This window comes from Ursus americanus, chromosome 2 (assembly GCF_024610735.1).
Source record: "Ursus americanus isolate L20-20 chromosome 2, mUrsAme1.1.p, whole genome shotgun sequence".
Taxonomy (NCBI): Eukaryota; Metazoa; Chordata; class Mammalia; order Carnivora; family Ursidae; genus Ursus; species Ursus americanus.
In genome coordinates, this window is record NC_142128.1 from 57,674,083 (window position 1) to 57,699,684 (window position 25,602).

At 32.2% G+C, this 25,602-nt stretch overlaps 1 pseudogene; it reads right to left on the minus strand.

Annotated features, from left to right (window-relative positions):
• Positions 1-22,516: 22,516 nt before the first annotated feature.
• On the minus strand, positions 22,517-22,613 carry LOC123800177 (U6 spliceosomal RNA; annotated as a pseudogene).
• Positions 22,614-25,602: the final 2,989 nt, after the last annotated feature.

The window sequence follows — 25,602 nt, forward strand, 5'->3', positions numbered from 1 at the left end:
ATAAATAAATAAAATCTTAAAAAAAAAGATAAATGGAAGTTTATAATGGAATGTGTTCCCTAAACCTATCAGATTTTTGTATACTTGTCTTTATAAAATGAAATCCTATTTATAAAATTAGATTTAGTCTCTAAATGTCTGATACATTTTGAATATACAGATGCACATATAGAATATACACACGTACATATATAGTACCTATCTGTATTTGAACACATAAGTAGTAACACTCATTAATTAACATACATATCTACTATGTTTCAAGCACTGGGTCAGTAACTATGGAAAGAGTAAAAATTAATAATAAATAATTTTAAATCTTAAGATTGTTATTGGGAGAGTTGCTATCTTAAGAATCATAATTAAGAATCATAAGTGATATAAATAAATTAAATAAATAAATAAATAAATAAATAAATAAATAAATAAATAAAACAAGTTTCCTGACACTGAATAATCACAGGCTAGTTAGAGGAACACACATATAAACAAGTAAGTGATAGGCATGGAGTTTTCTGAAGCACTCTGTAAGGCTGAGGAAAATATTATTTTGCTATTTAGGTTGAGATAAGGGAGTTAGTAGAGAAGGAGTGAAAATTCAGTTCAGATAGAGAAGAGTAAAAGATATATCGGAAAAAAGAATGTTGTGAAATTACAAACATGGGGCAGTGATACTAGCCATGTTGGTGTTCATACTAAAGGAGATAAAAGCAAGTACGGCTATAACTTTAGGAACATCAAGCAAAGTGACATTGAGATAGTTAATTTTTAAAAATCTGCATGTTCTCTTAAAAGATTTTATTTATTTATTTTATAGAGAGAGAGCGAGAAAGAGAGCAAGAGAGACAGCAGGGGGAAGGAGCAGAGAGATAGGGACAAGCAGACTCCCCTCTGAGCATGGAGACCAACCCAGAGCTCGATGCCATGACCCTGAGAACATGACCTGTGCAGAAATCAAGAGTCAGAGGCTTAACAGACTGGGAGCCACCCAGGTGCCCTTCTACCAATGTCCTCTTTAAATAATAAGCTGTATAATATCTAGAATTTTGCAAGTTAATTAATAATATTTTGAAGACCTTGTGACTATAAATTATATGTAACAGCTGTCTAGCAACTAGTGAGTGATGAGACTAGATGTTATTCTATAGGACAAGGTAAATCTCTCAATATATTTCCTTGTACAGGATAACTTAATATATACCAAATATAACCATATATCAGCAAAACAATCTAGACTCTGAATAGTGAATCATACTCAGGAATCAAAGCAGGACATGACAGCAATACATGATTGAATGCATGCATGAAGATCAGGTTTAGGTTCAAATATGATGCAGAAACTAGGGCCAATAAGTAAGACCTTGAAAATATATACAAATAAATATATATTCATGTATGAATATGCATACTTACATATGACTTATGAATATGGTGTGTGTATACTTAACACTAGGTCATTATTTTAATAAACCATGAAAAAATGATGGCAATGAAATCACTTAAATGAACATTGTACTTTAATAATTGCACACATTTTGAAAGCTGTTTCATGCAAAATATGCATTCCCAGTAAACCAACCAAAATTTAATTGCTGTTTTTTATGTTACACTTAGCCAAATTTCACTAACAATAGTAATGTCAATCAAAATGTAATTATGGGCTACACAGCACACAGAGGCATGAAATATAATTTCTTTGCTAGAGTTAAAAATTCAAGGAAGTTTGGCAAAATTGTAAAGCTATGTCCAACCTCTTGTATTCCCATAAAATTAGTAGACATTAAGAATTTAATTTTTATTGTTCCCTTTGGTGCTTCATTGCAGATGTGAGCAAGTTATGAACTTTAGAAAAAGTAGTGTGTGCAGCAGGATCTTAATTAATTCACTGTATAAATTTTTCTCACTGTGCTCATTTCTTTGCCTACTACCAGCTTTATAAAGGGATCCAGGCAAGTTTCACAGATTCCATTTGTTCTTAGGAACATTAACTTCTCTTAATCTAGAACACTCTCACCATTAAAAAAAAATTGCATGTTTATATATAATAAATATAATATATATGTGTATATTCCATTACGTTAACTCTTTGAAGACATTAGGCCATTTTGCTGTGAACCTGTCCACATTCGGGATTTGTTTGTTTTTTAAAAAATGATTAGATTCAAGTTAAACATCCTTGGCGAGTTCCTGCATAGATGAGATATTGTGTCTTACATGTTATATATCACACGAGGGTCAGGACAACAGAATGTTACAGCTTCCACCATTGCTGATGCTATTTTGATCATTTAGTTAAGGTACTTACTGCCAGATCATTCCCTAGTAAACATAGTCCTACCCATACCCATCTGAACAGTGATTTTCTGACATCTTACAAATTCCCTATTTTCTAGTAATCCTTTATTTAATGGGTTCAACATTCTTGATTCTGTAGCTAAATGGAAATAACACACTGGCAATCTTTTTTTTTTTTCCACACTGGCAATCTTCTAATTTCATTTCCTTTGTATCTATTAGCTGATATTCCCCTGTTAAGAAGAGTTTTCCTTTATTAACTGGAGATGAGTTATGATTCCAACTAAAAATAACAGATACATGCTAAATCATTGTCCTTTAAATTAAATTTACTTATATTTGTCAATGGTGTCTTTATACAACTAAGACAAAGTTCTTATATTCGAAGTAAGAAATTGACTAAAACGTTTCTTGAAATTCCCTTGCCAGGGTATTGTTCACATTGTGCAGTTCACAAACTCATAGAAAATTTTAGTGGCAATTTCTCCTATGGTTACCATAGGAGAAATTACAGTCTTATCAATTGATCCCAGGTAACCTCCACAAAATCTTCCTTAGCAGAAGAATCAGAGAAGCCCTTTTAATCAACTGGAATTGGAACCTGATAATAAAGTAATTATCCATTACTCATAAAATTATAAAAATGCAGTCTTAGTAGCAGGTTAAAGTTGTGATCACCAATGTGTTACTACTTATGTGACTTTGAATGAGTCATATAAAAGTGTTCTCAGAATGATTTTATATTTGTATAAAAGAATGAGGAAATTTCTTACCTTACAGGGATGCTAGTAAAAGCCTAATATATATGCAAGAGATTCTTATCTGTTGGGAACGTAAGGGAATTCCAAAGCCGTTTGGAATATGGTTTGGTAGTGTCTACTAAAGCTGAATGCATGCATACCCTATAGCCCTGCAGTTGAACTCTTAGGTATAGACAGCATCATCAGAAATGCATATGTATTCACAGTAATATATGTATAAGTATATTGGTAATAGCAGAGCACCCTTCTATACAAATTTTAAAAGTAGTAAAGATGTATGTGTATATTAGAAGGTTTCCCTTTGGGAGGCAGTGACAAAAAGATACAAGGAACACTCTGAATTAGTTACATTTAGGTTTACTCTGCTTCTTCATTGATGGCTTTTTAAAATTAATCACAGACCTGTTCAGTTTTTAAAAATGAGCTCTACAAATATTGTAGTTTTTTGTATTTATGTTGTACTTTTAAAGAGTGTTAAAAATTTTATGTAGAACATCTAATAGTATTTGACATATAGAAGGTGGTTGGTAAATGTTCCCTTCCCACTTTCCTGTAACGAAGGTATGAAAATGACAAACTTAGACAATCTCTTTGGCTAAAGCTGCACCACTTTGCAGAAACACAGTTGGCTTCATTTTCCTGTGCATTTGTGTTTAAAAGACATGTAATTTGTCCACATACTGTATTCCAGTAGAATTGTCTATGGATAAATCTTGTGAACATTGTTAAAGCATAGAACACTCACTCTGAAACTTAGAAATGACATTTCAAAGTTCCAGGGGAATTACATAGAGACCATTATCTCTATTATCCACTAGAAATGAGATATCTGGCCTGAAACAGACTGGTTTTTGAAATTCTTTGTGAGGCTACATTGTCAAATTTTAATAGATACATTGTGTATTCAGGTCTTAAAGTTTTTGAAGCATAGTTGCCCACCATACCGTTGTACGGTTAAAATTCAAAAATGATATAAAAAGAGATCTGTACTAATTTAAGATGAAATCTATAAATTTATTTGTAAATATGATTAATATAGTGTAATTTACATAATACTTTCCTTAAAATGCATATGCATATGTTTAATAATTGATTACCTCCAATTACAAACATATATATGATGAAAATATTTAGAATTGAAAATTTGGATTTTAATAAACTTAAATTATAAAGTTATCATATTTTATATATAATGTACATATATATTTCACCACTATTCATAGAAATCAAAACTTTTGATATTTTAATTTCAATTAGAGTAGGTCTATATAATATCAACATAACTTGGTTTAAAAATGACATTTTTCTTGAGGCACTTGGGTGGCACAGTCCATTAAGTGTCCAGCTCAGGGCCCTGATCTCAAGGTCATGAGATCCAATGCCCAGAGGGGCTTCCCACTCAGCACAGAGTCTGCTTAAGTCTCTCTCTTCTTCTTGCTTTGCCCCCCTCATACTCTCTCTCTCAAATAAGTAAGTAATTTTTTTTAAATGACATTTTCTTAATTTTCCCTTAAGATCAGGAACATGACAAGGATGCCCACTCTCGCCACTATTATTCAACATAGTACTAGAAGTCCTTGCAACAGCAATCAGACAACAAAAAGGGATAAAAGGTATACAAATCGGCAAAGAAGAAGTCAAAATGTCTCTCTTCACAGATGACATGATACTCTACATGGAAAACCCAAAAGAATCCACTCCCAAACTATTAGAAGTTATAGAGCAATTCAGTAATGTGGCGGGATACAAAATCAATGCTCAGAAATCAGTTGCATTTCTATACACGAATAATGAGACTGAAGAAAGAGAAATTAAGGAATCCATCCCATTTACAATAGCACCAGAAACCATACATTACCTTGGAATTAACTTAAACAGAGACGTAAAGGATCTATATTCTAGAAACTATAAATCACTCTTGAAAGACATTGAGGAAGACACAAAAAGATGGAAAAATATTCCATGCTCATGGATCAGAAGAATTAACATAATTAAAATGTCCATGCTAGCCAGAGCAATCTACACTTTCAATGCTATCCTGATCAAAATACCAATGACATTTTTCAAAGAACTGGAACAAATAGTCCTTAAATTTGTATGGAGCCAGAAAAGGCCCCGAATCGCCAAGGAACTGTTGAAAAGGAAAAACAAAGCTGGGGGCATCACAATGCCAGATTTCGAGCTGTACTACAAAGCTGTGATCACAAAGACAGCATGGTACTGGCACAAAAACAGACACATAGACCAATGGACCAGAATAGAGAACCCAGAAATGGACCCTCGGCTCTTTGGGCAACGAATCTTTGATAAAGCAGGAAAAAACATCCGGTGGAAAAAAGACAGTCTCTTCAATAAATGGTGCTGGCAAAATTGGACAGCTACATGAAAAGAATGAAACTTGACCACTCTCTCACACCATACACAAAGATAAACTCCAAATGGATGAAAGACCTCGATGTGAGACAGGAATGCATCAAAATACTAGAGGAGAACATAGGCAGCAACCTCTACAACATCGGCCAAAGCAAGCTTTTTCATGACACATCTCCAAAGGCAAGAGAAACAAAAGATAAAATGAACTTGTGGGACTTCATCAAGATAAAAAGCTTCTGCACAGCCAAGGAAACAGTAAAAAAAAAACTAAGAGGCAACCCATGGAATGGGAGAATATATTTGCAAATGATGCTACAGATAAAAGACTGGTATCCAAGATCTACAAAGGACTTCTCAAATTCAATACACGAGAAACAAATAAACAAATCATAAAATGGGCAGAAGATATGAACAGACACTTTTCCAATGATGACATACAAATGGCTAACAGACACATGAAAAAATGTTCAAAATCATTAGCCATCAGGGAAATTCAAATCAAAACCACACTGAGATACCACCTTACACCAGTTAGAATGGCAAAAATAGACAAGGCAAGAAACAACAATTGCTGGAGAGGATGTGGAGAAAGGGGATCCCTCCTACATAGTTGGTGGGAATGCAGGTTGTTGCAGCCACTCTGGAAAACAGTGTGGAGGTCCCTTAAAAAGTTAAAAATTGAGCTACCCTATGACCAAGCCATTGCACTACTGGGTATTTACCCCAAAGAGGCAGACGTAGTGAAGAGAAGGGCCATATGCACCCCAATGTTCATAGCAGCATTGTCCACAATAGCTAAATCATGGAAGGAATCGAGATGCCCTTCAACAGATGACTGGATTAAGAAGTTGTGGTCCATATATACAATGGAATATTACTCAGCTGTCAGAAAGAACGAGTTCTCAACATTTGCTGCAACATGGACGGCACTGGAGGAGATAATGCTAAGTGAAATAGGTCAAGCAGAGAAAGTCAATTATCATATGATTTCTCTCATCTATGGAACATAAGAACTAGGATATTCGTTAGGGGAAGAAAGGAATAAAGAAAGGGGGGGTAATCAGAAGGGGGAATGAAGCATGATAGACTATGGACTCTGAGAAACAAACTGAGGACTTCAGAGGGGAGGGGGGTGGGGGAATGGGATAGACCAGTGATGGGTAGTAAGGAGGGCACGTATTGCAGGTGCACTGGGTGTTATATGCAACTAATGAATCATTGAACTTTACATCAGAAACCAGGGATGTACTGTATGGTGACTAACATAATATAATAAAAAAACATTAAAATAAAAATAAATAAATAAAAAAGAAGATGTGGTCCATATATACAATGGAATATCATTCAGCCATCAGAAAGGATGAATACCCACCATTTGCATCAACATGGATGGAACTGGAGGGGATTAAGCTAAGTGAAGTAAGTCAAGCAGAGAAAGACAATTATCACATGGTTTCACTCATATGTGGAACATAAGCAATAGCACGGAAGACCATAGGGAAAGAGGGAAAACTGAAGGGAGAGAAATCAAAGAGGGAGATGAACCATGAGAGACTATGGACCCCAGCAAACAAACTGAGCGTTTCAGAGGGGAGGGGGGAGGGGGTATAAGGGTGATGGGTATTAAGGAGGGCACATGTTGTGATGAGCACTGGGTGTTATACATAACTAATGAATCATTGAATATTACATCAAAAACTAATGATGTACTATGTAGTGGCTAACTGAACATAATAAAAAAATTAAATTAAATTAAAATACGCTTAAGGGGTAAACATCCTCAAACTGGGAATAACTTTGTCATCCTATTTACCTATTGCGGCCAAACTATTAAAGTCACCCTACAAGTTGACTTTTTAACAAATTTTTATCAGAAAAAAATGAGATCAGTGGGAATGACCTGGAAAGAACATGAATTAATTATGTAACTTAAGGTCAATTTACAAGTATATGATGTGGAATTCTTGCTTCAGCAAACTAAATCTACATTTATAATAGCTCCTTAGTTGCAACTGTGAACTGACAAACTCTCTGTAATACATGTCATTCAATATTGTTTTCAAATACTATACCTCTGTCAACATTATTGGGTAGATTATACCAGAGTGTATAATACATGCATTATTAGTTCCTCACATTAAATCTTTAGATACAAATGTTTAAACTGATTTAATAAAAGCAAAAATAACATTTGTGGGTAGGAGAGGTGGATGAGATTTTAGGTGAAGTAAGAAAACGTTTACATTTTGGCACACACTTTGTGTTGATTATGGGTTCATTTGTCCATATTTTGCTATGAAATCTGAGGGGAAAATTTTGTCCAATGTGACACTAGTTTGTGTCTATTTTTTAATATAATTAGAAAATAGAAAAACACTCAAATATATCTTGAATGTATAATTAATCTATTATAATTCACCAATTACAATATATTGCACCATTATAAATAGAGAAACATTGAATTTTTTATGCAACTGCTTGTCTTCCAAAGTGGCTACACTATTTTGCATTCCCACCAGCAAAAAAGAGTTTTTGTTGCTTCATAGCTTCACTAGCATTGGTATTTGTCAGTTTTGAATTTTTTATTTGTTTGCTTACTGTTATATGTATGTATGTATGTATGTATGTATGTATATTTTAGCTTTTTCCGTAGGTGTATGTATCTCATTATTTTGGTATTTAATTCCTTGATGACAAATAGTGTTGAACATAGCACAGGCCTATTTGCTATCTGTTTTGAATGAGGAGTTTGTTCAGATATTTTGCCCATTTTAAATTTTGTAAGTGTTCATATTATTGAGTTGTAAAATTTCTTTGTATAATTTGGATAAAAGTCTTTTATAAGATATGTTATACAAATACATTCTTTCAGCCTTTGATTTCTGTTTTTATTCACTCAGTGTCTTTCACAGAGCAACAGTTTTTAATTTTAATAAAGTTCAATTCATTATTTTTTTCTTTTATATATTATGCTTTGGGTGTTATACCTAAAAACTCATCACCAAATCCAAGGTCACATAGATTTTCTTTTATGTTTTCTTTAGAAATTTTAGGATTTTCAATTTTACATTTAGGTATATGATCTTTTCTCATTAATTTTGTGAAAGATTTAAGGTTTGGATCTGGGTTCATTTTTTGCATGCAGACATCTAATTGTTTGATCATTATTTATTGAATAGATGATATATTCTTTATTGGAATGCCTCTGCATTCTTCTCAATCTTCTTTCTTTCTTTTTTTTTTCAGATTTTATTTATTTATTTATTTGAAAGAGAGCAAGTGTGTGTGTGCAAGCAGGGGGACGGACCCAGAGAGAAGGGAGAGTCTCAAGCAGACTCCATGCTGAGTGCAGAGCCCACTGTGGGACTCTATCTCATGATCCTGAGATCATGACCTGAGCCAAAATCAAGAGTGGGATGCTTAACCGATTGAGCCACCCAGGTGCCCCTCTTCTCAATTTTCAATTGACGACATTGGAGTGGGTATTTTTATAATTGGACTAATTGTATTCACCTCATATCTTCAAATTGCAACATTTTTAAGAACTCTATAATATTTACATCATTTTTCAGAGATGATGTAATAATAAATAAAATAAAACAGAGAAAATAAAACACAGGTTGATCCTACTCTTTAAATAGGCTTATGCACTATTTTGGAATAAAATTCTGATAACTGACAGGAGTACTAGTAAATTTCTTATTAATAATTTATAAATTTCAATTATAACTCGAGTAAATATATTTTTATAAATAATGGAATAAAAGCAAGAATACATTTTTTAGTTTTTTTCTAGTTGTTTGAAAATGTATTTCACTTATATCAATATTTTATCTACATGAAATAGGAAAAAACACAAATAAATGCATAAGAATACTTGTGTAGATCACTTACAACAAACACTAAGTATTTTGCATCTTTTTATATATTTTACCTCATTTATTTTTCTTTTCTTTTTTTTTTAAAAGATTTTATTTATTTATTCGACAGAGACAGAGACAGCCAGCGAGAGAGGGAACACAAGCAGGGGGAGTGGGAGAGGAAGAAGCAGGCTCATAGCGGAGGAGCCTGATGTGGGGCTCGATCCCATAATGCCGGGATCACGCCCTGAGCCGAAGGCAGACGCTTAACCGCTGAGCCACCCAGGCACCCCTCATTTATTTTTCTTTTTACCTCTTTGTAGTGAGATCTATTGCAATCTTTATTTAACAAAAGAAATCAGTGAAGCAGAGGTTAAGTAACTTTTCTAACTTCTGATAACATCGAAAAAGTGTTGATTTTCTTTGTGGCTTCAAAATTAATTCTATGGTTTATTTTTGTGTTCTGTCCTTAAAATATTAGTATAAAATAATATAAACTACATTTTTAATGTCTCTAACACACTTGTTTTCTAACATTCATTAATTATTCAAAGTATAATATTCACTTTATGGATAGATCCCAATGTTAATGGATTGAATTCATGTTTCAAAGAATTATCTTCAATGACATTTTTGGCTAAATTTAGAATAATTTTTTTTCTTATGTTAATATTAGCCTTTGGTGATGAAATGCACAAATATGAAACATGTCAACCCTGATACTTCCTTTTTTTTCACCTGGTGTGTTCATTATGAGATTTCTTACTTTGAGCTTTTGCACAACTATTTTACATTGTGAGTATTACTAAAATTAGCTACTATAATCAGTATTTAAGTCTAATTAACTGTAGTCCACAGGCTTTTACTAAAGGTAAAGAGACCAATGATTTACTTCTCAACCCTACTGAATGTGCTCTTTATTGTACGACTTTAGTAGATTGTATTTTTTTCTCAAAATTCTTTCTTCTTCATTCATATCACTTTTCTCTTTTTTCCTTCATATCACTTTGGCCCTTTGACTTGCTTTGCCAGTGGAATGTGATAATGACAAACATTTTACCTGATAAGACATTTTCAATATGCTAGCACGATTTTACTTGTCCTCTTGCATCTTTCCTAATTTCTCTGGGGAATATCTCAAGGAACTGATTTTTTGTCTGGGTCTCATAATGAATTATAAATGAGATAGTAAACATTGTTAACCCACAGATACATAAGCAAGAAATAAATGTGTGTCATTGAAAGCTACTGAAATTTTCTGATTGTTTATTATGCAACATGTATGCAAATATCTGACTAAATCAAATACAATGAATTATATACCTTTGTATAACTAATAGTTGAAGTGAGGGCATCAGTGTCAGTGCTTCTGTTTAAATTAGCATAGGGGTGCCTGACTTGCTCAGCTGGTAGAGCATGCGACCCTTGATCTCCGGGTTGTGAGTTCAAGCCCCCTGTTGGGTGTAGAGATTACTTAAAATAAAATCTTAAAAAATAATTGGTGTATTAGCCAAGGTTCTCCAGAGAAACCATTAGGATATGTATTTTTATGGAGATAAATTTATTTAAAAGAATTGCTCCTGAGATTATTGAGGTTGACAGGTAGAAAATCTGCTGGAGACCCCAGGAAGAACAATAATGCGGTTCAAACCTAAAGGTCACCTGCTGACAGAATTCCTTCTTGCTCAGGGGAAATTAGTTTTTGATCTCTTAAGGTCTTCAACTTTTGTTGATTTGTATGAGACCCACCAACATTATGGAGGACAATCTGTTTTACTCAAAGTCCACCGATTTAATATTAATCTCATTGAAAAAACCCTCACAGAAGCTTTCAGAATAATGTCTGACCAAACATTTGGGCACAGTGGACCAGCCAACTTTACACATAAAATTATACTGGTAAAGCTGAATCATGTTCTTATATAAAGATTCAAATGCAAATTTTAATATTTTATACTTGTCTTCATATTGAGGACCAGTCTTGAAATCTATTAAAACAAAAGGAAAAAAGAAAAAATAATAATTTGTTAGCCAAATGTAGACCACTGCTGTGTTTTATATGACTTTATAGTTTTAATTGTGTGCTTTCAAGATCATTGTCAATACATAAAATCAAGAGATTTTTTTAGGTAGATATCTGGATAATCTGTTTTTCTTGAAAACTCAGATCTGTTGCCACATGGCTTAAATTGACTCCCTGCTTTAGATTGTCATTCCCTGCTTCATTTGCCACATTCCCCACTGCTCCTTCTTAACAATAAAGTCAGTATCAGTTGCTTTTATTGACTTACTTGTACTCTGATTTAAGTTAAATGATTATTTCAAGGAGGTATTACAGCACCTTTCATTATTTGAGAAACATAAAATCTTAAAGATATTAGAATAAATTCATTTTAGAAGAAGAGAAGTGTATAAATTCTTACTAGATTTGTTGTCATGTTTTCTGAGACCAAAGAAGGCTCTTTTAATTTTGAAAATTTTCTCTGAACTACTTGAAATATTATCATTTGTAATACTCTTGTTGAATACCACCAGTCTTTCGACTCCTGAATTCAACCCTTAATAGCAGTCAGTATCACCTGAAATGATAAATTAAAAATAGAACATCAAGCTGCTCTTTAACGTCAAGGCTCATTTAATATAACTGATCACTATGAAAGCAAACAATGAACAATTAAAAAGAGATCCTGTCCATATAATGTATATCAAGTATTTTAATTGTCTTCATTAGGGATGCATGAAAAAGCCAAAATGTGTTTTGGTTGTAGAAAGTAATGATCCAAGATAAAAATATATCAACATGGGAGAAAAATAGCACATAAAACTATTTCTGATTTGTCACCTGGAATTAGAAGCACCTTTCCATGACATAATATTGTCAAACCTTTGATTCAGTTATTAAATGTGCAGATGATTAAAGTACAAGCTGGTCAAAGAAATCCAATTAACAGTGCAGATTATTCTCAGAAGTGAGCTACTACTTTATTCATATTGTAAGCAACTGAAAATGCTTCACACCAAGATAAGTCTTGATGTAAAAGGAAATCGCAGACAGTAGGCACAGTAATACAAAACATGCCTGTTAAAATTGTATGTTCCATTAAAACTTAAAAAAATTGAATTGTTGAATCATTGTATTGTACACCTGAAACTAATACAACACTGTATGTTAATCAACTGGAATTAAAGTAAAACTTTAAAAAAACCCAAAACTATATATTTCAAAAGCAGACAATAATTTTAATGCTGGATTTTTCAACTTGTGCACTGTTGGCATTTTGGTCCAGATAAATTCTTTGTTGGTTTGTTTTTAGTACTAACTCCCCTGTTCATGTAGAATGTTTAGTAACACCACTGACCTTAATCCATTACATGCCAGTCGCAATCTTCTAGTTGTGAGAGCCAAAAATAACTTCAGATATTGTCAATATTCCCTGTAGGGCACCATCATCTCTAGTTTAGAAATATAATTTAATGTTATATCTTCTTAAATAATAAAATACATGTCCTATGGGTATTCAAAAATAGTAGGAAATTTAAAAATGCACAATAATCATTTATCTAAAGGAAATGTTGGCTTAAAAATCATTTACTTAAAATTTAAAATCTTAGAACATGAATCACAAAGGCGACAAGATAATTAATATATGCATTAATATTTCTTCTTTCTTTCTTTCTTTCTTTCTTTCTTTCTTTCTTTCTTTCTTTCTTTTTCTTTCTTTCATCTTTCTTCCTTTCTCTTTCCCTTTTTCCTTCCTTCCTTCCTTCCTTCCTTCCTTCCTTCCTTCCTTCCTTTCTTCCTTCCTTTTCTTCTTCTCTGCCACTGTTCTCTCCTCTTCCTTCTGTGTGTGCTGAGGACACTCACAATCTACCCTCTCAGGAAATTACAAGTATGCAATACGACGTGGTTGTTAACCATAGTCACCATGCCCTATGTTACACCTCCAGAAATTATTCATCATAATCATTCGTAAATGAGACTTTGTATTCTTTGATCACTATCTCTCTATTTGTTCAGACCTCCAGTCCCTGGTAACCACCATTCTACCCTCTGCTTCTATGAGACTATTTTAGATTTCACATATGTAAATGAGATCATTCACTATTTGTCTTTGTGTGCCTGTCTTAAATCATTTACCATAATATCCTCCAGGTTCATCAATATTGTCACAAATGGCAGGTCTTCCTTTTTTATAATGAAATAAATACATGTTTCATTGTATATCATATTTTCTTTATATAGTCATCCATTATCAGACATTTTGGTTTTTTCATGATTGGTTATTGTGAATAATGCTGCAATAACAGGGGATTACAGATACCTCTTCAAGATCCTGATTTTATTTCTTTTGAATATATACCTGGAAGTGGGATTCTGTATTATATGACAGTTCTATTTTTAATTATTAAGGAAATTTCCATATCTTTTTCCATAATGGTTGCATTAATTTACATTCCTACCAACAACAATAAAGATTCCCTTCTCTCCACACCCTCTCCAGCACTTATTATCTCTTCTCTTTTTAATTATAGTCATACTGACAAATGTAAGGTGATAACTTATTGTCATTTTTAGTTGCATTAATGATTAGTGAGGTTGAGCATGTTTTCATATATGTGGTAGTCATTTGTATATCTTCTTTTGAGAAATGTTTATTCAAGTTCTTTGCCAATTTTTAAATTGGATTTTATTTATTTATTTATTTGTTTGTTTATTTATTTATTTATTTATTTTTGCTATTGGGTGTTATGAGTTCCCCATACATTTTGGATATATACCCCTCATCAGAATTATGGTTTGCAACTATATTCCCCCATTCCATAGGCTGCTTTTCACTCTGTTGATTGTTTTCTTTGTTGTATGGAAGATTTTCAGTTTGATGAAGTCCCAGTTGTCTCATTCTGCTTTCGTCTCCTGTGTTTTTGTGTTATACCCCAAAATTGTTGCCAATACCAATGTCAGGAAGCTGTTTCCCTATGTTGTCTTCTAGTAGTTTCGTAATTTCAGGTCTTATGTTTAATCCATTTTAAGTTGATTTGTGTGTGTGTGTTATAAGATAAGGGTTAAAATTCATTCTTTTGCTTGCAGACATCCAATTTTCCTAGCACTGTTTGTTGAACAGACATGCTTTACCTTCTTGTATTCTTGGCACTCTTGTCAATTGTCAGTTGACTATATTTGTAGACATTTATTTCTGGCCTCTATTCCATTTGTCTTTAAGTGTGCCTTTATGCTAATACCATATTGTTTTAACTACTATAGCTTTATAATATATGTTTTAATTTAAAAATGTGATGCCTCCAACATTGTTTTTTACTCAAGATTGTTTTGACTATACAGGGAATTTTGTAGTTCTGTATAGATTTTAGAATTATTTTTTATATTTCTGTAAGAAATGCAATTGAGATACTGATAGACACTTCATTGAATCTGTACCTCACTTTGTAGAGACTGGACATTTTAACAATATATTAAACCTTCCAATCTATGAACACAAGATAACTTCCCATTTCTTTATTAATTTATTTTACAAACATTTCATAGTTTTTAGTCTCCAAGTCCTTTGTACCTTAGCTAACTTTATCCTAAATGTTTTTTGAAGCTATGTAAATATATTGTTTTCCTGATTTGCTCTTCAGATAGTATATTATTAGTGTATCGAAAGCAACTGATTTTGTATTTTGATTTGTGTCCTACAACTTTACTGAATTCATTAGTGCTAACAGTTTTTTGCATACAATAAGATGTAGCTAAGATTATTGATTAAGGGAAAAGACTACCTTACAACATTTTGGATGTGTCTACATGTTCCAGGGGGTGGGAAGGGGTCAGAATTTATTAAGAATTGTAAGTTTGGTTTAAAGCAGTATTTAAATGTGAGGCCTTGATAAGGACTGAGTCAGCATCATATACAGCAGTCCAGAATTGCTGGAAACAGATGGGAAAGAATTTTGAGAAAAGTATTCAAATAATCTTAGTGTGTAAATTGTTTATTAAAGTTTTCCAATAAAAAGTTAGTGGTTTTCCAGGAGTATCTATAATGAACCATGCAATCATTAGTGGGGCAGAGCAGTCCTGGAAGAGTAAAGAAGTACTACTAAAAACAGCAGAATAGCAAACTTATGTCAATGTGGACATTAAGGTGTGATTTAGAGTCTCAGTGTCCAGTCTGAGTATGGGAGTACACAGTTGAGGCGTTAGTTCTCAATGGTCTAATCTAGTTCCCAGTGTCATGTTTTTACCTAATTAATGAGGAGTTACGCAGTTCACTGCATTGTTAGTTTTTTAAACAGTCTGTCTCTTCTCTGTGCTTCTAATTCCCCTGGGCTTTTTCTCTACGTTCTCGAAATAGTTTTATTTAACACTAAGATGTGTCTATTTTCCAAATTAGCATTTGTAGCCTATTGCATAAAAACAGTTTGAATTTTTACAATATGGTTAAATATTCTTAGATGAACAGAGCACAACAAATTTCCAGTTATAAAGCAATTATCCATTTCTTCTTAGTAACATATCAAAATGTTTTTTCTTATATTTTTTGAACAGGTTCTCAATACATATTTGTTTATCAATTAGTTCATGTCATATTTATATAAAGTGAATTTAAGAGTTTCAATAATTATGAAATTGAGGCAAACATTTCAGAAAAGAGGACCTTAAAAGATATATATTTGTTTTCTATTTTGTTATTTATCTATCTGGAAAAACAAGATTTTACCAATACTGCCCTTGCTCTTATTTCCATATCTCTTCTCCTAGGTTGTAGAAAATTTAAATTCTTTGACATTTTGGAAGAGGAAGAGTTGAATCAACTGTGAAATGTTTTCAGTATCCTTGAATTATTAATTGAATTATAGTTTTCTTCAAGTTTGGTGGTGCATCTGATGCGTTTGTTAAATGAATTCCTAAGTAAACAGACTCTAAATATAACTATGCTGAATAAAAATATCTATAGTAATGCACAAATACAGAAAAATCTCGGGAACACACACTACTCTATTTATTTGGCATGTGATCTTCTTTTATACATTTTCCACTAAGCAAGCATCAGTAGAGGTGTTTATATATGAAGTACTAATTTGTCATTCATCTTAAAATGAATATACCTAACCAGTAGAAAACTACCAAATCCTGCAAAACACCCTTGACTTGTTAAGGCAATGTCATGTATTAAAACTATTCTTGTAATTTCCCAAAACAATGCCTCCAGAATTTTAAATCTATTGTTACTAGTTATTTTAATTATGGAAAAATATTATTTTGATTTTGGGGTAATTATCAAGTCTTTTTTTTTTTTTAAAGATTTTATTTATTTATTTGACAGAGATAGAGACAGCCAGCAAGAGAGGGAACACAAGAAGGGGGAGTGGGAGAGGAAGAAGCAGGCTCATAGCGGAGAAGCCTGATGTGGGGCTCGATCCCATAACACCAGGATCACACCCTGAGCCGAAGGCAGACACTTAACCACTGTGCCACCCAGGTGCCCCAGTAATTATCAAGTCTTGTTTAGAAGTAAGTCTGTAGAGGAAGATAGATAATAAAGCTGTGTAATGATATTTTGTTTAAAAATAGTGTAAAATATTTCTAAAAGCAGTTGTAGAAGGTAAATTTCAAAATTATTTTGGACAGAGTAGCATTATTTAAATAAGCATATACACTTTTGAAGTGAATACCTTAAGGAATACTGAACTTTGAGCTATGTAATTTCTACTGGACACCTCCTTTATTTTATTATAAAAATTATTTTAATATTTTGCATATGAATAATAATGGTTTTCTTGCCATGTTACTCCATTCCTAATTACAGAAAAGAGCATTTGTCAAGGAAATAGAAATAAAATTTATAATATAAAATCTTTCTAAAATATGGATTAAAAGATACATATTGTTAAAGTCACACATTTTTATAGACATTTCATAAATACATAAACAGCATTAGTATTATTCCTTTTCAACTAAGAAGTATAAAGTAATAGAAAAATTATCTTTTTTTTCAAATTTTATTAGAGATTCACTGATAAATAGATGCTATTTGTTCAAATACAAAGTTAAGTCATTAAACATTTTATACATAGGAATTTTGACCAGAATAAGTAGTAAGACCACTCAAAAAATGATCCTGATCTAGGACACATGTAGGAGTTTTATCAGCTAGGTGATGAAGGCACAGTGCTACAATTTACCCCTGTTAGGGTTGGAGAAACACTCAACATCTCTGAAATTTAGAGCAAATAAAATGCAATTCCCTCTAATTGTATAGTAATTAAATGCATGTTCTTCCTGCATCATGAGAATCTTTTCAAATATTTATCTCTCTTCACTCTTGTACAGTTTGAACTTCCTACAAAACAACCTCCATATCTCTGCTTTTCAGTATTTGGCCTGTCTTCACGTGAGTCTTATTTTTCATCCTGTTGTTTCTCCAACGTTAGACTGCTCTGTTAGCTGAGTATATCTGATTCTTTAAGACACTTCAGAAAGCTACTTTCCTGTGAGAATCAACTCTATGCAGTAGTATTAGGAGATGAACAGTAGAAAGCACTAACGTCATAAGAACCACAACTTCACCCATTAGGACGCTACCTGTTTTTTTTTTTTTTGTCTGCAATTCTTCACTCTTTCCTACCATATCAAAACCCATTTTTCTCCTCAAAATGTCAGTTCCTTAGTTGAAGGATTACTAATGTTCAGTTTAACAAATTTATGCAATTATAATGCAGAATCGATTTGCTTCCTAGTAACTGGAGTATAGCCATCACTGTGGGAATAAAAGCAAGGCTTAGAGTTCAGAGTAAAGAACAAAATCATATCATACAGCTTGTGCCAACAGGGTACAACTCTACTTGGCCGGTGTATCACTCTGAGCATCAATGTGGAATTTTAATTGCTGTTTGTCTTTTGCAACAAGAAAGCATATTCGAAACACTTTATTAATTCTGAAACTAAATTAAAGCTCTCACATTATGATTTATGTTGATATGCTAAAGTTTCATGCTGAAAAAAAAAAACAATCTACAGGTAATAAATACCGTGTAACTATGCGTAGTTACTGGCATCACAGGTATCATTTAAATCAATTCTATTTCATTGTGGAACTTTTCTTATTATTTATGACAACAAATAACACTAATGATGTATGTTGTCTGAACTATTTTATCTGTCTTACAGCTTCATGCTTCTTGTTTCGTGGTAAGGAATGTACCTATGCTTGTTAATACCACTAACACTGTTCTGGGACTAACCGTCCCAAGTTGGAATCTTTTTTCTTAGAGCTGAACAGTAACTTATAACTCATATCTTCAACAAAAGAACACATTTCTGGTTTATGGTGAAAGCTATATTTAAACAAAGATCAGCATTTTTGTGCTAGCCCTTTATCTGAAAATATATGGCTCTAAAATTCATACAGATAACAAAACAAACTATAATTGTCTCCTTAAAATATTTTCCTTAAGACTATTTTCTAAAGGTAATTATCAGTCCCTGCACAGTGTACCTACCAATTCTGACATCATTGTTTTCCCTAAAACATTTGTAGATCTATATATTCATATCTACTCCTTCAGCCTCTAAGGCAATTCAGTTTTACATGTCTAAATATGTAAACTATTGCAATCAACTACTCACTTAGGTCCAGCAATAGTACTCTTTATATGATTTACCTGATTTGTTCCCATAATTCTTTTAAAGCATTTTTTAGGCTAATTTCCTGGGTAAGAATCCATTTATTCATTCTAGCACCTACGATGTTTCAAGCCTGTTAATAATCTCTAACTGTTTTTATCAGAATGGTGCCAGTCTTTTCAAAGACAAACTCCTAACTGCAGGCAATCCCCTACTTCTCTCCTCAACTTAAATGGCTGCTCTGTCACAATATACAAATGTATTGCCCTCTTCTCTTTCCTGGTTTATTTCCACTCCTTTAATTTGCCTGGCACACAGATATTCTTGGAAATAATTCCTGCCTCCACAGTATAAAGAAGTATATCTAGGTCTGTTGTTTCCTTTATATGGCATAAAATCATCTATATCCTGTTGTCTTTCCAGAAAAAAATTTCTTAATAATAAGTTTCTCCACAAAATATCATTCTTTTCACCCGGATCATCTTTGTTATCTTGACTGGAAATTTTTCACTGCATAAAATATTCCAGGGGAAGAGATATGATAATTTTTTAGAAGGAATTAAAATCAACACATTCTGAATTATTATACATGCAAATAAACTTCTAATGTATCATTGTATTCAAATGTATGTATATTACATACACAAGTTGGTTTCCAAATTGTAATAATTATCTTTGTTTCAAATGTAATGAAGTTGAAAATTAGAGTTTAAAGAGAAAGGAAATATCTCAAATGCTTACTTTGATTAACTGAATGATATCTTTGTGTATATGGAATCAAAACAATGACTAATTTAATAAATTAACTCGAACAGTCATTTGACAGGGTAAAATTCATATGAAGCAATTGCTTATCATCATGTAGCTGTGCTAATTTGCCAGATTGTTTAACTGTGTAGGATTTGCAGAAATAGAGTCACAACAGATTTATCTATAATCAAAAACACATGTATATTTCAATTGTTTTGAGAGTATGACTTCGATTGTATAAATACATTTAGATATTACACAATAGTGAACTTTACATTTCATCTGAACACTATCCCATTCCTTTTTCCAAGTTAATTCAAATGATGCCTATTAACTCAAATTAGTTATTCTTTTTAACAATAAAATCATTAAAAATATTTCAAATAATTAAATGCCAAATACTAGCTAGCACAATCAGTTGCTTTCTTTTATGTCTCATAATTCAGTCTTGTCTGTTGTCACATTCTAGAAATTAAACAATCATAATAGTGTTTATTTTAACTGTGATAGTCTATCAGATTAAAGATTTACTTTTAAACAAAGAATTACAATATATCTGTATTATTTGTACATGTAAATAAAAGTACCCACAAACACAACAACAGTGAATAAGAAACTCAGTGAATAATTCTTATTTTTTAAGTGAACAAAAAATTGTATAGATCTGAGAAGTTAAATTTCATCTCCAACATATTTTGTTATTATCATTGTGATTAGTTGTCTAGTGATACTGACCTCTTAAATGATATAAAATATGTAAATATTCCTGAGCTCAATTCTACCTTTATGGGCTGTTACAGATATACTAAAGTGATAAAATTGGCCTGCCTATACATTCTATTTTCCTAATGTGCTAATTCTCTAGCAAATAGATACCACTGTTACTCATTATAATTCCTTAATTCTATACAATATACTATTAGAATTGGAAGAAAAGTAACTGTACCTAGAGAGAAACAACGCATCGTAATTTATTTTATGAGACTAATAGAATCTTGATATCAAAGTCAGACAAAAATATTACAAGGAAAGGCAACTACAAACCCAAATATTCCTGAATAGAAGAATATATATGTAAATTGGTAGATATAAAGTAAAATATTAACAAATCAAGTCCAGTAATATACAACAGACAGAGCCAAATCATGACGAACTTGGGTATATCCTAGAATATAAATATGTGTAAAGGCTTAAAAAGCAGTTTATATCTCCTATATATACAGATTAAAAACAAATGCTCATCCTGATAGATAAACAAAAAGTAATTAATACAATTAAAGATAGCAACTAATGAAACCTTGACAACATTTGACAAAACTAGAAATAGAACATAGGGCACATTTGTGGATACAAGGTACCTTTTTAAAAATATCAGTACATTCATATTAAAAGTGCAAAATCAGAAACAAGCCTTGATGGTCATTCTCACCACTTTTTTCATTATTATCCTACTGCACATAGACAGATGGGCATATTTTATTGAGGATGTGGAGTATCAGAAACTCATGCATCGCTGATGAGGATATAAATTGGTACAGCTATTTTGGAAAAGGATTTCAAAGGAGTATTTTTCTGGGATTGAGAAACTGATTTTAAAATATATTAGGCAATAAAGCTAAGAATAGTTAAGGGTCACTTGAAGATTAAAAAAAAAGGATCTATTTTTTAGTATGTTTCATGTTGGAGTATGATTTTTGACAAAAGTGCCAAGGTAATTCAAGGGGAAAAGGATAACCAGTGCAGTATGGATAGAATATGCATTAATGAAACAGAATACAGAATCCAGAAACAGACCCAATGACATAGTAGCGATGACATGAAGATGAATTGGCATTGTAAAGATATATGGACAGGATACTTTTCAATAGTGATACTGGTATATCAGTGTAACCACATTAAAAAAGGAAAATAAAACAAGTTTTTTTGTTTTTTACTTTATCTCCAAACAAAAACTAAATTCCGAGTTGAATAACTAAACATGAAATAATAAATATGAAGGTTTTTAAATGTAATATTGGAAGATATATTCATTACATTAATAAGAGAAAAATATTTAGATAAGACTGAAAAGACAATCTTCTCATAATGGAAGAGTTCAAGAATGCAATCCAAACACATGAGTGCACTTGGAGCCTCTGTTTCTTTCACACCCATCAACATTAAATTGACCAAAACAATCTGGTCGAGCCCCAAATCGAGAGATGATGAAATGCAATCTGCCATCATGAAGCCATGGCAAGTTTGTAGATGTATAATACCTACTGTGGAGTGAAAAATCAGGATCAATAATTCAGTCAACCACATCTTGAACACAAGGTAGAAAGAAAACATTGGCATTCATTTATTTCTAACCAAATATTGTACTTTTGCAATAGTGAATTTTTCATTCATTTTTTTAAAAAAATCATGATACCACATTTGACAAATCAATGTATTTACTGAACAATGAGTTGGGAAGCACAACTATGAGCTTTCCCTAACACAAGCATAGAATTTCTCTCTAGTAAAACCAAACAAGATGTTTAGACAGTGCAAATTTAATTTGAAAACTTCAGAGAACACATTTATCCAAATTGGTCAAGGACACATTTCAAGATTTAAGGGGAAAAAAATCAAGTGTTGTATAATATTTCCCAACTTATATATAAATATTCTATTTACGCTTCCTAAAAATGTGAATGTTGTATTATTTTTTTAGGTGTAATTAAGCTCCATACACATGTCATAGTTGGCTTTACAGGAATATTTTTCTAGTTAAATATCACAATCTCATGATTCAGTGTCTCACATTGTACTTTCAATCATATCTTTTTTTCCGAGTTAATCTGCAAAGGGTTCACCAGGGAACTGCACGTAATATGGCATGCTTCATGAATTTGCATGTCATCCTTGTGCAGGGGCCATGCTAATCTTCTCCAATTTTAGTATATGTGCTGCCATAGGGAGCACATAAATGTGTTATTTTGACATGTGTAGTTTAACTCACATGTTAATATTTCAGCTCAGATATTTTAAAAAGTAATTTTTACTAAAACTGCAGAATATGCATATGTATGATATTAATGCTTTCTCTACAAAATATAATTCTAATCTGTCTTCCAATTACTCAATTACTTTGCAATTATGAAAATTTACTGTGCTTTGAAGCAAAGTGATCTGGCAAGATACCTCATATGTATATTTTGGATGAATATATATGAAATATTCAAGTGATCTTAACATGAACTTAAATTAATTTTAACAGTTGTCTATAGTTATATGTAACTTTGAAGTGAAATGAGCAAATAAATTGTGCAGATGGGACAATTGAATTGAATTGCTTATCTATGTTAGGAACCCACCTTACCCCTTTGTGGCAAAATTCAGAACACTACATTGGCTATATAAAACTAACTATAAATTAAATATGTTATTCAATTTTAATCAACAACCACTGAGTTTTCAATGACAGCAAGAGATACAAGTAATTGTGTTTTTATGAGACACCTTAAATTATACAGTAATATTGTAGATTTCAAATGTTTTCTCTAGTGATTATAAGGTAGTACAATGTCTATTTAGGCTTGTTTGGAGTATCTTTTTAATAAAGATTGGTTATAAGAATGGACTGATAAGAGAACCTCAAATAGAACACTAAATTAAATCTCCAACAACTATTTTTTAAAGCTAGAAAAATGATCCATTGTACCTATACTGATGCTGTTTTTATATTTATGGAACTTCTATAAAAAGTGTGTGACTTTAACAATATGCATCTTTTAATTCATATCTTAAAGGTAGGTTGTATTATGACTATGACTTTTTTGTTGTTGATACCGCAACCACTGCCTTCATGAATGAAGGCAAAAATGAGTACCTATGAAAATATATGGGCTGAACATTTTACACACTGAAAAACAGGTAAGGATAATAAATTAATTAAATGCATAAATATACATCAGGTAAAATTATTTTTACATATGTATTTTTAGAGAAAGATATATATAGAAATGTTTTTGGAACAAATTTATTTATTCTTTTTTATTAAGATAATTTTTTGGAAAATTCAGGTCCATAGCAAAATTGAGGTGTAGTTACAGGGATTTCCCAAATACCTCCTGACTTCACACATACCTTGCCTTCTCCATTATTAACATTCCCCACCAGAGTGGTGCATTTTTAACGCTGATGAACCTAAATTGACACACCATAATCACTCAAAGTCCAAAGTTTACATTATAGTTCACTTTTGGTTTTAACATTCCATGAAATGTTAAATTATTTATTGATAAATATATAATGATATGTATCCATCATTACAGTGCCATACAGAATATTTTTACTGTACCAAATATTCTTTGTGCTCTACCTATTCATCGCTCCACTACCCCTGGTGGCAACCCCTAGTATTTTTACTGTCTCCACAGTTTTGCCTTTTCCAATATGTCATGTAGTTGGAATCATACAGTATGTAGATGTTTCAGATTGATAACTTTCACTTTGTAATGGGCAGTCAGGGTTCTTTCATGACTTTTCATGGACTGAAAGCTCATTTCTTTTTGTGCTGAATAGTATTCTATTGTCTGGACGTACCACCCTTTATTATCTATTCATGTACTGACGACATCTTGGTTGCTTCTAATTTGGCAATTATGAATAAAGCTGCTATAAACATCTGAGAGCAGATTTCTCTGTGGACATAAGCTTTCAACTGCATTGAATAAGCTCCAACCCGCCTTCTAGCAAAGATATGAGTGAACTTTGAAACAGATCTTTTGGAGACTTCCAATAGCTATTTGAGTCTGAAAGAGGATTTACCCCCAATCTTTCAGGTGCCTGCATGTCCAGCTAACAAACCGATGTAGAGATTTTGATCCAGAACCACTTAAATAAAATAATTCTTTGATTCCTCTCCTACAGAGATTATGGAAGAAAAAAAATATTATTTTAAACATTAAGTTTAGAATACTTTGTTACATAGCAATAGATAACTAATGTGTGTGATATTTTTAAAAATTTACTCAACACATATTTTTGAAAACCCGTTGAATGCCAGACATTGTTCAAAATACTACAGATTCAGTTGTCAAGAAGAAATAGGATAACTGATTTTATTATGCTAATTTTCTTTTTTTTCTTGATTGGGATTTCTTGCCTAGTTAATTTTCCTTTGAATAAATTGTTCACTATATAACTTAGTAAATGAAAGCAATTATTAAGTGTTTAATGCGAGCCAGATTTCGCATTAAACTCATTTCTTCATCATAACAATATTTTGAGAGAGAAATTTGTGCCAATACTAGACTATTATTGCATATAAACACCGAATTCACCCTTCTATACTCTGTGATTCCAGGGCTAGGCAATGCAAGCTTTTTAGAACTTTAAGGGCTGGTTTTCTATGAAATTTTGCCGTATGGGGCACTCTAGGGAAAGTAGAAGGCAGGCGGGAATAGGCAGGGATATGTTTCTTCCTGTTTTCTCAGAGTTCTACTAAATGTTGCCTTAGCAATACTCCACATTAGCAGAGAAAGTTGATTTACTATCTAGCTTTGCTTATTACTCCCAGAAAGAGACCTATTCTTACTCTTTAGAACTGCCAACATCAGAAACATATCCTCAACGGTCTAGGTTTTTGACCCACAGGGCCCATCTCCAAATGTCTATGTTCTTGTAACTCCAACTCATGCTTCATTTTTCTCCTAGTTTGGTCATGATTCTTTCTAGGAGTTACTATTTCCATGTTACTTCAATGTTCAATATTCAATATTTCTTTCAGTTTTCCAAAACTTGAAAACAATTCTTTTTTTTTTTTTTAAAGAGAGAGGGAAGCCAACCATAAGAGCTTCTTTTTTTTTTTTTTTTAAGATTTTATTTATTTATTTGACAGAGATAGAGACAGCCAGCGAGAGAGGGAACACAAGCAGGGGGAGTGGGAGAGGAAGAAGCAGGCTCATAG